The sequence below is a fragment of the Symphodus melops genome (assembly GCF_947650265.1).
Source record: "Symphodus melops genome assembly, chromosome: 7".
Classification (NCBI taxonomy): Eukaryota; Metazoa; Chordata; class Actinopteri; order Labriformes; family Labridae; genus Symphodus; species Symphodus melops.
The window spans coordinates 3,831,355-3,845,280 of record NC_136697.1 but is presented as its reverse complement, the minus strand read 5'-3'; the positions used below and the strand labels follow the sequence as shown (position 1 = coordinate 3,845,280).

The 13,926-nt window shown below is 43.9% G+C and overlaps 1 long non-coding RNA gene across 3 annotated transcripts; it reads right to left on the bottom strand.

The window, feature by feature from the left end:
• Nucleotides 1-2,654: 2,654 nt before the first annotated feature.
• Nucleotides 2,655-6,775, bottom strand: LOC306826879. 3 transcript variants are annotated; one of them, XR_013779533.1, is made up of 3 exons: nucleotides 6,656-6,775; nucleotides 5,130-5,205; nucleotides 2,655-3,600 (listed from the first exon to the last, which is right to left on the bottom strand). It is a non-coding gene; the product is annotated as an uncharacterized lncRNA (long non-coding RNA). The 3 variants fall into 3 exon arrangements; XR_013779534.1 differs by lacking the exon at nucleotides 6,656-6,775 and adding an exon at nucleotides 5,990-6,008; XR_013779535.1 differs by lacking the exon at nucleotides 6,656-6,775 and having other exon boundaries at nucleotides 2,666-2,716; nucleotides 2,893-3,600; nucleotides 5,130-5,224.
• Between the last annotated feature and the right edge of the window lie 7,151 nt (nucleotides 6,776-13,926).

Below are 13,926 nucleotides of genomic sequence, written 5' to 3'. Positions count from 1 at the left end.
GGAGCTGAGTTTTTTTTTGATGCCTTTTCGCTACTGTCTCTTTAGTTTGTACTTTTTTTGGTGCCAAATATACGACGTTGTGTTCGTCCTGAAAACGAAAAAAAAAGAGCCGTACGTTACGGAGATGAAAATCACTTGTGATTATACAGTCGTGAATTGACAAATAAAAAAAAACGTCACAAATAATACCGAGAAAATCATACCTACTGTCACCTCTCATTGCCGTCTATGATGCCTGCAGCTGATGGTCCAATCAAATCATTCCTCTCTACGGGGAGTCTCGAGGTGAACAGGTCTTCACAGCTTCAGGATGGATTCAGTCGATGGTCTGTTTTGTGCCCAGCTGTACAAACTCTGTTTCAATGGTCAGAGTGCAGAGCTCATCTGGAGAATTCACTGTCTGGATGCTCGTAATGATGTGAAATCACACACACTCAAATCACTCGTTTGTCCGTGTTGTCTGAGTAAAATGTGATTTGATTGGGCCATCAGCTGCAGGCGTCATCCAAGGCTTACAGCGTCATGTGCTCTTCTTCAGGGCAGCGTTTGTGACTTCACCTTCTCCAGGAATGTACAACTTTGATTTCTCACGAATCAACGACTTTTTAATCTCAACAAGTCTTTCTCTCTGAAACGTTTGTCTCCTCTTTTTTCTCTCTATTTTTTTAAACAACGCCGTCGTACAAATAAGTTCTGGGATGTTTCCTGTCCAGAGCTCCGCCCACTGGTTTTTCTTTCAGGCAGCGTTTTGTTAGCGACGGCAGTGACAGCACATGTTGAGAGATCTGTTCCCAGTGAAATAGACAACAGAAGAGTGGAGTAGTTCAAGACAAAGATCTGAAGCAGGGGAAACTGTTGGACAAAAGTGAATAAATGTACCTTTGACTAAACTCCAGCGTGTCCTTCTCTGCCCCTCTCCATGCTGTCAGCTGGACAGGCCCAATATGAGATCAGGACTGTTTGACCTCAAGTTAAAAGTAGTGTCATGTTGTGAGTCTTTTTGTACTGGGTGATCAAACTACAATCACTTCAATCTCTTACCTGCCTTTTGAAATGTGTGAAGTATGTTTGAGGTACAAATTACTGAAATAAGATCAGCTTCTCACAGAAACAAACATTTGGCTCGGCCTGCGTGTGACCGAACACAAAGTGAGACGAGAGGCCGGGAGCTCAAAGAGTTGACGCCGTTTCCAGGTTTATCTCTGTGCTGGATTAAAGATGAACCTCAGATCACAGCGTCCCCTGCTACAGATACTCGAGTGGTTGATAAAATCTTTTTTAAAGAGGGTAAATGTGTGTTTTGTTGTGGCTCCTCTCACTCTTGGCTCCCTCTTCAGACTGGTTTGATGATGTTGTCCTTTAAAAACCCGGTCTATGTCTTTGATTTGTTTTGCGAATGAATGTTTGTTATCCACGTTCAGAGCTCTGGCTTACATCCTGACATTTGATTGTATTGCATTAGTATTCCTTTTGACTGCACTGCAGTGTAATAGCATGCTGTTTGACACGGAATGACACGCAGATTTCTTGTGCTAAGCCACTGTAGCATCACATGTTTTCATGTTACATGTAAAAACTTTGCTTAAGTGTTTCTTCTTTTTATGAATGATTTATCTTTCTTTGTGCTTTCTCAAGTCTTCACACTTGTGATGCTTCCTGTTGGAAAGATCAGTAAAGTATGACTTCAAATCTGACATGGCCCTTACTCCAGAGTTTTTTTTCAAACCCAGCTGGTTTTATCCGGTTTATGAAACAGAACTGATCTGTAGATTTAGACAACGCAAGTTTATTTATATAGCGCTGTTCAGTGACAAGGCAATTCACAGAGCTTTACAGACATAAACACAGAAATGCATTAAATAAAGCTTAAAGAAAGAGTGCAACAGAAATTAAAAAATAGAGCAAATGAAAGATTGTACATCATTAAAGACAGAAAAGAATGTAAAAGTAATCGATATAGTAACTATTAAAAACTATTAAAGGTGGAATCAGACAGATGGTGAATAGTACTGGTATCAGGTCATCCTTACCTGGAACACATTATCAATGACACATTCAGTAAAACAAAAGGATGCTGCCACAATGTCCAAAACGTCTCAGAAGTGAGACAGGTCAAATATTCAGACAACATTGGGGGGGGGGGGATACAATTATTAGTTATGACAATAGAGAGCCTGAGACCTATGAAGGTTAAGTAGTGACAATACCTTTTACACATGGGGGATCATTTCTGTGGTAATCCCCCCTAATCCTTCAACCCTGATTGAAACTTATTGCCAGCTCCTCTGCTGCGGCCGTGTCGAGTCTGGCTTTGTATTTAAACAGCCTGACATGACTCAGGCTGCCTACTTTATTATTGATTTATTTTGGCTGCTCTAAAGTTTATGCTGGGATACTTGCTGAAGCTCTGGCCCAGGTCAAAGTGACACACTAGCTTTATATCAATGTGTCATTCTCATGCTAGGTGAGCAGTCATATTAAATATTTACATAATTGTGTGTGTAATGTTCTGCTTTCACCTGGGTAAAGTTTTAACAACCAAATTAATGTCTGTGATTCAAAGGTACACCACTGGTGATGTGTCCCAAGACTTACATCTTTCCCTCGTCTGAGATCCAGCTCTCACGCCACTCAACATCAAGACAAACCTCATGTGTTTACCACCCACAGTGGACTGTTTTCCATCACGTCCCGGGTTTCATGATTCTCATGTACTCTGGTTTAAAGTAAACGCCAAATGAATATTGTCTTTAATGTGGCCCTTATTTTAAGCAGTAAGGTTTGTGTTTTCTATTTAATGCACTTTATGTTGTGTATTGAATTTCTGCACAGGACTGTCCTGTCTTGACAGAGATGGTGTTAGCTGTGTTTAAGCCTTTGTGAGCCAGTTACCTGCTTTCTGGCTTATGTTTGACTTCAGTCGATGAGTGGCTGTTTCCCTGCTTGGTGACGGACGTTGAGGATCAGATCACTGACAGAAAACTGCCTCTTGAACCTTCTTTTGCTTCTGGAAGGAGCAGAGTGGGATTCTGCTGTTGTGTTCCCAGTGATCTTTTGAATGTTATGTTCATATCTATGCATTAAGGAGCTCGTGGCTTCCTAACTCTAACAGTGAAAATAAAAATGTTTTAGGGAGTTTGAACTCATAACTGAGCAACAAACAGGAAGTAGCAACTGTGGTAATGCTAGCCAACTAGCTAAAGTGTTTTCTTTGATGTAAGAAATTAGCATCTAAATACAATATGGTTGTGAAAGAATATTGTCTTCCAGTCCCCGAGTATCTTGTTCACAATCATCTCTCTTGTGTCCTCGCCTGTTGGTCGTCTGACCTGCCTGAAATAACCATCTTGATAATTCATCCAACCCACTTCTGATTTTCTTGTTTTTGGTGCAGCCTTCTTGTTTCCCAAACCAAGTGCTGGGCGAGTATGATTTCATGAGCTTGTTGCTGCTCGGACAGAGCTTGGAACTTTTCTCTCGTCTGCCTTCTTTCAGTGTCTTTTTCTTTTCTGCATTGCTCTCCAACAAAGTTCCTCCAAAATGAGGAAGTGACTTTGACAGGGTTTCTTCATCCATTAACTTGACAACATCTTGGTCCAGCTGTCAGGGAAAGAGTAAACAACAACAACAACAATATGAGATTAAATGTTTTGGTTATTGTCTTAAGGAATAGTTCACTTTAAAACTCACTTTACAGCATTCTTATGCTCCATTTCAGTCAAATGACAATTAAAGTTTTTATATCCAAATAATGTTCACAGTTAGAGATGTTATTGTCTTCACAGATTCAATGACTAGACCCCATAAGGCTTGAAATATTCCTTAAATGTAGACTATAAGGGTATTTTCACAACACATTGGGACTTAATATTTTTAGTGTTCTCAGAAGGATTTTAATTACTGTTTTGTTGAGGTACAGGATTCCAATTCACATATGACGCACATGTAAAAGTATTTGTTTTGGTAAATAATGTCCATTCAACATGTTGTTTATCACATACTGTGACATTAGTTTCTGTTCAGTTGTCGACGTCAGCCAGCAGGTGGCAGCGTAAGCTCTTATGTTGCACATGGAAAGTGAAACTTAAAAAAGAATAGGCAGAGCCTTATTATTGTGAAGTGGTGTAAGACATACAGTAAACTCAATGACCACTTTACAGGAACACCTGTGCAAACTGATGCAATCCAGTACAACCACTCTGACAAACTCTATTTGAAGAAGCTTTTACATGTTTGGATTTGGTTGACATCATGAGAAAGGTGATTATTGTACTTTATGTTTATTATTGAGGTCATGCTCAATGGTGGTGCTGTATTGGAGTGCATTGTATGACCGGTGTTCCTCATACTTTTGTCCGTCCATTAACAAACACTGAGGGGGACAAAACATTACATTTTAATATATTGTACTACAGTAGACCAGAACCACCCACTACAACCTCAATAATAATCTTAAAGTATAATTATCAGCTTTCTGACAAGATAAAGTGAACATGTAAAAGCTTCATAAAGTAGAGCTGTTGTGTTAGATTGCATTAGGTTAGCACAGGTGTACTTCATGAAATGGCCAGTGTGTATCTTTCACATGTGAATAGTTTCATCATTTATATCTAAAGAGAAGCAAACCAATAATGAGAAATACATTAGGAGCAATGTGTGTTGTCAGCGGTGGGCAGGATGTAGTTAAGCTATGTGACAAAAGAGAAACTAAACTAATATGTCTCTCTGTAATGACAGTATCCTTATAGATGTCGGGCATACAATCACATATTTACATGTTTTATTGTTTTCTTCAGTCAAACTGTACAAAACTGGTTTGGCCAGGAGCTTCAGGACTTGTGGCTGTGTAGATGTGTGTAGATCATAACTAAACAATGACAAATAAACTCACTGCAATTAAAACAAAGTAAACAACAAATTTACCAGGACAGAAAATATTCAACTGTCAAAGCAGCTAATGATAAATCCCCTTTATCATCAGCCTAACTCATTTCACAGCTTGATCAGGTAAAAACATTTCTCATCTATCAAAGAACACAATGCTCATTAATGTCCCATTAAACTATACGACCTCAGGTATCTAATGCTCCCATGTCATGACAGCTTGTTGGGATGTGATTTAACCTTACCTGATCCTGTGATGACCTCCAGGTGAGCGTCAGGTATCCCTCTGTTCATCAAGGCAGCAAGGAAAGTCAGGTGCAGCTGAATGAATGAAAGAGGTGTGAGAGACGTGAGGCTCAGAAAACAAACTTCTTTTCTCACCGTCACGTTAAATAAATGAGGAAGAGAGTATGCACGCTGGGCGTTCACCCTTCAATCAATCAATCAATCAATCTTTATTTATATAGCGTCAATTCATAACAGATGTTATCTCGAGACACTTTACAAAAAGCAGGTAAAGGACCTTAACAAAAGAGCAGGTAACAAGACCATGCTCATTGTTATAACCCTTATATATCTATGTTCACTGGTTTAAAAACAACCGACCACACGCTCATTGAGTGACGTCATGGCTGATTAATCCATAGATATCTAAAAACCCTGGATGACTCCCTCGTGCTGTTGGCCAATCAGGAGCGACGTAGCAACGTTGTTTAATATCCAAAACTTGACCGGTATGGCCAGAGATCAAGAGATTAAGTGTATTTCTGCATCATTTTAAACATGAACTTTCATAAATAAACAGATCACTAAAGCAATGGCTACAGACACATGGCATTTATTTTAAATCATTATTTCTAACATTGATATGTCCCTGGTATGTTTCATTAGTAACCTCTAGTATAATTATAACTAAATACATAACAGTGAAATATAGCCTCTGTATTTATTTTAGATATACACATCGGTATTATGTTACCGCTGGGTGGAGCAGAGAAGGAACAGCATTTGTTTCTAATAAGTTTAATGAAATAAAAACTATTTACAGAGATATTGAATAATAATTCAATCCATTAGCTGAGTTTTTTTCAGTATCTGACCACACCATGTCCATGTTCTCCTGCTGACTCCCTACAGTAAATAAACAAAAACCCATTATAATTCCAATAATAATAATAATGTGAATAACAGCTAACAATGCACACACACACCTGTAACTAATTATTTAGTCTGACACTTACTGCATTGTATTTTCTTCAGGACCAGCTGAAACATGTAGACAACAGATTAAAGATCTTTAATCATAGTTCACTCAGCTGACCTCACACTTACATCTATGTGGAATGAGAAGAGCACGAGCTCTCTGTAGTTAGTTGGAGCATGCGCAGTATGACTCTGAGGATGTACACGTTTTGACAGTGATGCCTGTTAACTACCAAGATTGAAGTTACGTTTATTAAATACTTCTCTTCAAGTAAACAACAGTCTGTTTAATCAAGAACCCACGACACACACCAGACACTATGTAAACTGAGTCAACTTTGTAATGTAACAAGTTAGACAGCTAATAAATACAACAACATCCACAGAGACAGTCAGACAGACATCAATGACGTTGTATAAAAACCTTATTGGTTTCGTATTGGTCGATAAATTAAACTTGATTGTTGTCTCAGCCGTGATAACTTGCACAAATAGGCTGGACACAATTAAATTGTTTTTCAAAAACAAAAGCGGCCATTTCAACATGTACAAACCTCATGTGTCATACCTCCGTATAATACGGTTTGTAATAAAGCAAACCGTTTGTAAATCCGTCAATATTTCATGGAGTTAAGAGTATTTTTGTTTCAGCTCATCACTCACCTTCTGTCTGCTCCCATAGAGCGCAGCACGTCAGCTGCCTGTCCCAAGATGGCCGCCACGTTGCCACGTTGCTACGTTGCTACGCTGCTACGTTGCTACGTCGGCGAATCCCGCTTGAGTCATCAAGTGTTTTATATATGGATATATATGGATATATATGGATGAATATATGGATATATGAATATATATATATATATATATATATATATATATATATATATAGAGAGAGAGAGAGAGAGAGAGATATTAATCCCTCAGTTGTTTACTTTTGAATGAAGCACTATTAACGTTACTATGACGACTTCACTGTTTAAAACATAGTAAAACGTTCTATGACGTAAGGAATGTCATGACGTCACAGGATGCCTTTGATCTGGATATTTGATAAGACTGTTTCAGTTTATTTTGGGGGCTTCAAACGTGCATGTAAGGAAGGAAAAAAGACGGATTAATCTGCGAATACAGCTACGTTCTGTTGCACGTTTTAATTGTAGCTACATTTAGTTGCTAAATAATAGTAATATACAATAATACTAATGAGCTATTTTCTAAATTCTCTCTGTAAACAAAAATTTCTCAAGAAAAATACTCATGCTGCTTCACGAATATTTCAGGATAAGGGCTCGCGTCGTGTGCCAGAGTTGTTGGAAACTCCTGAGCCTCAGAGCCCTCAGGAGCATATTCATGTTGCTCGTTCACAGTTAAAGAAGCATCAGTATAATGATGGTTCGGGGATGTACAACTCAGTATTGAATGGTTATATGAGCAGGGAGCGGTCAATTAAATCAAAGGTCAGGAGACGACCAAGAGCAAGCACCAAGGAGACCAATCCTCAGGTGGAGGTAAAAGAACTAAAGTTGAAGTTAGGAGATGCAAAGGTCAGTAAGGCCAAACTTAAAACAGAAAAGGAACGTTTACAAAAACAGCTTTTTACAGTGATCCACAAGATGAGGGAGAACAACTCAAAATGGAAGGTTAAAGTAGATAAAATATGTCAATTAAATGAGGAATCAATCAGACGAGAGGCTTCATTACGAACAGAGATAGAAGCGCTAAGGTTGAAGTTAAAAGATGTAGAGGCCAACCGAACACAACAAGTGTCAGAGTACCATTCTCTACAGTTGGAGGTAGAGTATGTGAAGACTGAGAACAGCAGGCTTCAGGTGTTGGTTGGTGAAACCAGAGACATTAATGAAGATGTGTTGTGGTTCTCAAACCCTCTGCCTGCAGGGGAAAGTGTTGAGGAGAAAAATGTTGCTTACACTGAGAATCTGGAAAAGGAGAAGTTGGTTTTGAGAGAAGAGACTGAAGAACAAACAAACAAAGCAGAAGCTGAACAGCAGAATCTTAAAGACACTGTAAGGACTCTAAGTGAGGAGAATCAAAATCTAAGGGACAGAGTAAGCCATCTAGAGAAATACCAGGCAGAGGTTGAACAGCTTAAAGGGGAATTGCAGAGTCTTGAGGACACTAGGAAGACTCTTGGTGAGGAGAATTATAAACTAACCACTGAGGTCTCCAGCCTTGAGTCACAGGTTATAACAAACCAAGCAGAAGTTGAAACACTCAGGGCAGCATTGTGTGATCATGAACACCTTGTCAAGGAGGCTCAGCAACACAAACCTGATGAAGACATATTACAAAGACTGAGTGAACTTGAACATCTCAAAGAGAAAATGCAGGTAGAGAATGAATATCTGGTGGCAGAAGTATCCAGGATGCAGGAGTCCCTGCAATCAAAGGAAGGGGAGCTTCACTGTGCATTAGGAGATTTAGGGGCAAAGCAGAGCATGCTACAGGAGTCCATCAATGAGAAGATCGAAATACGGAAAGACCTGGAGCTGATCTCAAACCTTTTGTCTGATGAGAAAGAGACATTAAAGGAGAGAGACACTTATTTTAGAAGTCTAGATGAGGAGAACTTAGCTTTAACTCAGGAGAATCAATATATGAATGATGAGATTGCACATCAACAATCTATCAATCGAAATCTTATTAAAGAAGTGCAGAAACTCCAGTGTCAACTACTGGAAGCTCAAGAAGCCAACAGGAATCATGAGCTGACTTTAGTGGAAAGAGACACTTCCATAAAAACTCTAGAAGAGGAGATATTAGCTTATATTGAGCAGAAAAAACATATGATCGATGAGTTTACAAACCAGGATTCTATTAATATGGATCTTATTAAAGAAGTGCAGGAACTCAAGTGTCAACTACTGGAAGCGCAAGAAGCCAACAGGAATCATGAGCTGACTTCAGTGGAAAGAGACACTTCCATAAAAACTCTAGATGAGGAGAATTTAGCTTTAACTCAGGAGAATCAATATATGAATGATGAGATTGCACATCAACAATCTATCAATCGAAATCTTATTAAAGAAGTGCAGGAACTCAAGTGTCAACTACTGGAAGCGCAAGAAGCCAACAGGAATCATGAGCTGACTTTAGTGGAACGAGACACTTCCATAAAAACTCTAGAAGAGGAGATATTAGCTTATATTGAGCAGAAAAAACATATGAATGATCAGTTTACAAACCGGGATTATATTAATATGGATCTTATTAAAGAAGTGCAGAAACTCCAGCGTCAACTACTGGAAGCGCAAGAAGCCAACAGGAATCATGAGCTGACTTCAGTGGAAAGAGACAGTTCCATAAAAACTCTAGAAGTGGAGATATTCGCTTTTATTGAGCAGAAAAAACATATGATCGATGAGTTTACAAACAGGGATTATATTAATATGGATCTTATTAAAGAAGTGCAGGAACTCAAGTGTCAACTACTGGAAGCTCAAGAAGCCAACAGGAATCATGAGCTGACTTCAGTGGAACGAGACAGTTGCGTTATAAGTCTTGAAAATAAGTTATTTTTGAGTGAGGAAAGTAGATGTATGAACGAAGCACATAAAGATCTCAATGAAAAGGTGCATTCACTTGAGAATCAACTACGAGCAGCACAGGAAGTCAACAGTAATAATAATGAGGTTACATTGAAGGAAAGAGATGCTTTCATACAAACTGTGCAGGAGGAGAAGTTATTTTTAAGTGAGGAGAGTAAACGTTTGAACCAAGAGCTTGAACAGCTTAAAGAACGAGTTTATTCTCTTGAGGGTCAACTACAAGCAGCTCTGGAAGTCAACAGGAATAATGACGCGATGAACTTGAAGGAAAGAGAGACCTACACAAAAGGTCTCAATGAGACGTTATTTTTAAGAAAGGAGAATAAACATATGACAGATGAGCTTGCACACCACAAATTTAGAAATGAAAATCTAAGTACAGAAGTGAATGAACTCATATTTCTTCTACATGAAGCACAGGAAGTCAACAAGAATAATAAGGAGATGGCCTTAGAGGAAAGAGACACTTTGATAAAAACTCTTGAAGAGGCAAAGTTAGATATAAATGAGGAGAATGAATGCATGAAGAAAAAGCATGAACTTCTTAAAGGACAGGTTCATTATCTAAAGGATCGACTACAAGTCACGCAGAAAGTTTTAAGGGATTATGACAAGATGACAGAAGATCTGGAACGTGCAGAACATTTAAATGAAACAAATCAGGTAAAGATACAAAATCTGAAGCAGGCACTGTCTGAACTTCGGAAAGAAGGAAAATTTGTTAATGACAACAATAATGTCCTTGAAAATGAGAGGGATCAACTTGAGTCACTGTCGAGCAGACAGAAAGATGAAATTAAAGAGCTGAAGTTGGCTTTAAAGAAGCATCAGAACCAACTGGAGGATGCTGAGGAATCACTCTGGGAGATAAATAGAGTAGCTACAACTCAACAAAAGGACCTTAATGATAAGCAGCATATAATTGATGAGCTGTACACCCACAACACATATTTAAAACAGAGTATCCGCGATTTTAGAAAACAGTACGAAACAAGACAAGAGGAGGAGACTTTAGTTGGCAGAGACAATTTAGCAGAGGAACTTATGAAGGCTGGAGAGCTTCGACTTGGTTCACCTGAGGAGACTCCTGCTGAAGATGAGAATCAGACTACAAGTGTGTTGAGTCGCTGGGGTAAAGGTGTACTGAAAGCAGGTATGTTTTTAGCCTCCGCTGGTGCGCTTCTCTCAATAGGTTTCCTGTCCAGGGGAATGGATGCTGACTGTAACTCAAACCCTCTCTGTGAAATGTTTGACTGTACCTACAGTCTGATTCAGCCCTTCCTCGATGTAAACAACGCAGGACAACCATTCTAAACAGGACATTGGACATAGTCAACAAACTCAACTGCGACAAATCATCATCAGCCCCAAATCCACCATCAACTTCTCCCTCCCCATCGATGGCTCAACTGTGCTCCTTTCCCCCCACATCTGTAAACTCTGTGGCATCTTCGACTAAACCCTCTCATTCCACAAACACATGAAACACGTCACTAGAACCGCCTTCTTTCAACTCTGCACCACCTCCGCCCACCCTTCTCATTTACAGCTGCAGAGACCCCCCCCACCTGTTTGAGCTCCTCCACTGGCAGACCCGAACCCGTACCCTGCCGATGCAAACCTCCTGCCGTACTTCCGTCCGACGCCTGACTACTTCCCCTTTGGGATCCGGCCGACGCCTGAACTTCCCTCGGCGGTCCGGCCGACGCCTGACTACTTCCCCTCTGGGGTCCGGCCAACGCCTGCGCTTCCCTCGGCGGTCCGGCTGACGCCTGACTACGTCCCCTCTGTGATCTGGCCGACGCCTGAGCTTCCCTCGGCGGTCCAGCCGACGTCTGACGACATTCCCTCTGTGATTCAGCCGACGCCTGAGCTTCCCTCTGCGCTGTGACGACACCCGGAGTTTGCATGTTTTCCTCATGTGTTGGTTTCCTCCAAGTGCTTTGCACAGTCCAAAAAACATGCCCATGACCGCTTCCCTCGGCGGTCTGGCCAACGCCTGACTACTTCCCCTCTGGGGTCTGGCCAACGCCTGCGCTTCCCTCGGCGGTCCGGCTGACGCCTGACTACGTCCCCTCTGGGGTACGGCTGATGCCTGATCTTCCCTCGGCGGTCCGGCCGACGCCTGACTACGTCCCCTCTGGGGTACGGCCGATGCTTGATCTTCCGTCGGCGGTCCGGCCAACGTCTGACGACATTGCCTCTGTGATCCGGCCGACGCCTGAGCTTCCCTCAGCGGTCCGGCCGACGCCTGACTACTTCCCCTCTGGGGTCCGGCCAACGCCTGCGCTTCCCTCGGTGGTCCGGCCGACGCCTGACTACGTCCCCTCTGGGATACGGCCGACGCCTGAGCTTCCCTCTGCACTGTGACGACACCCGGAGTTTGCATGTTTTCCTCATGTGTTGGTTTCCTCCAAGTGCTTTGCACAGTACAAAAAACATGCCCATGACCGCTTCCCTCGGCGGTCTGGCCAACGCCTGACTACTTCCCCTCTGGGGTCCGGCCAACGCCTGCGCTTCCCTCGGCGGTCCGGCCGACGCCTGACTACTTCCCCTCTGGTGTATGGCCAACGCCTGCGCTTCCCTCGGCGGTCTGGCTGACGCCTGACTACGTCCCCTTTGTGATCCGGCCGACGCCTGAGCTTCCCTCGGCGGTCCAGCCGACGTCTGACGACATTCCCTCTGTGATTCAGCCGACGCCTGAGCTTCCCTCTGTACTGTGACGACACCCGGAGTTTGCATGTTTTCCTCATGTGTTGGTTTCCTCCAAGTGCTTTGCACAGTCCAAAAAACATGCCCATGACCGCTTCCCTCGGCGGTCTGGCCAACGCCTGACTACGTCCCCTCTGGGATACGGCCGACGCCTGAGCTTCCCTCTGCACTGTGACGACACCCGGAGTTTGCATGTTTTCCTCATGTGTTGGTTTCCTCCAAGTGCTTTGCACAGTACAAAAAACATGCCCATGACCGCTTCCCTCGGCGGTCTGGCCAACGCCTGACTACTTCCCCTCTGGGGTCCGGCCAACGCCTGCGCTTCCCTCGGCGGTCCGGCCGACGCCTGACTACTTCCCCTCTGGGGTATGGCCAACGCCTGCGCTTCCCTCGGCGGTCTGGCTGACGCCTGACTACGTCCCCTCTGTGATCCGGCCGACGCCTGAGCTTCCCTCGGCGGTCCAGCCGACGTCTGACGACATTCCCTCTGTGATTCAGCCGACGCCTGAGCTTCCCTCTGCGCTGTGACAACACCCGGAGTTTGCATGTCTTCCTCATGTGTTGGTTTCCTCCAAGTGCTTTGCACAGTCCAAAAAACATGCCCATGACCGCTTCCCTCGGCGGTCTGGCCAACGCCTGACTACTTCCCCTCTGGGGTCTGGCCAACGCCTGCGCTTCCCTCGGCGGTCCGGCCGACGCCTGACTACGTCCCCTCTGGGGTACGGCTGATGCCTGATCTTCCCTCGGCAGTCCGGCCGACGCCTGACTACGTCCCCTCTGGGGTACGGCCGATGCTTGATCTTCCGTCGGCGGTCCGGCCAACGTCTGACGACATTGCCTCTGTGATCCGGCCGACGCCTGAGCTTCCCTCAGCGGTCCGGCCGACGCCTGACTACTTCCCCTCTGGGGTCCGGCCAACGCCTGCGCTTCCCTCGGTGGTCCGGCCGACGCCTGACTACGTCCCCTCTGGGATACGGCCGACGCCTGAGCTTCCCTCTGCACTGTGACGACACCCGGAGTTTGCATGTTTTCCTCATGTGTTGGTTTCCTCCAAGTGCTTTGCACAGTACAAAAAACATGCCCATGACCGCTTCCCTCGGCGGTCTGGCCAACGCCTGACTACTTCCCCTCTGGGGTCCGGCCAACGCCTGCGCTTCCCTCGGCGGTCCGGCCGACGCCTGACTACGTCCCCTCTGGGGTACGGCCGATGCCTGATCTTCCCTCGGCGGTCCGGCTGACACCTGACTACGTCCCCTCTGGGATCCGGCATGTTTTTTAGACTGTGGGTCCAAAGCACTTGGAGGAAACCAACACATGAGGAAAACATGTAAACTCCGGGTGTCGTCAGACGTTGGCCGGACTGCCGAGGGAAGCTCAGGCGTCGGCCGGACCGCCGAGGGAAGCGCAGGCGTTGGCCGGACCCCAGAGGGGAAGTAGTCAGGCGTTGGCCGGACCACCAAGGGAAGCTCAGGCATCAGCCAGATCACAGAGGGGACGTAGTCAGGTGTCGACAGGACCACTGGGAGGACGTCAGGCGTGAACTGGGCCGCCGAGGAAACGTCGT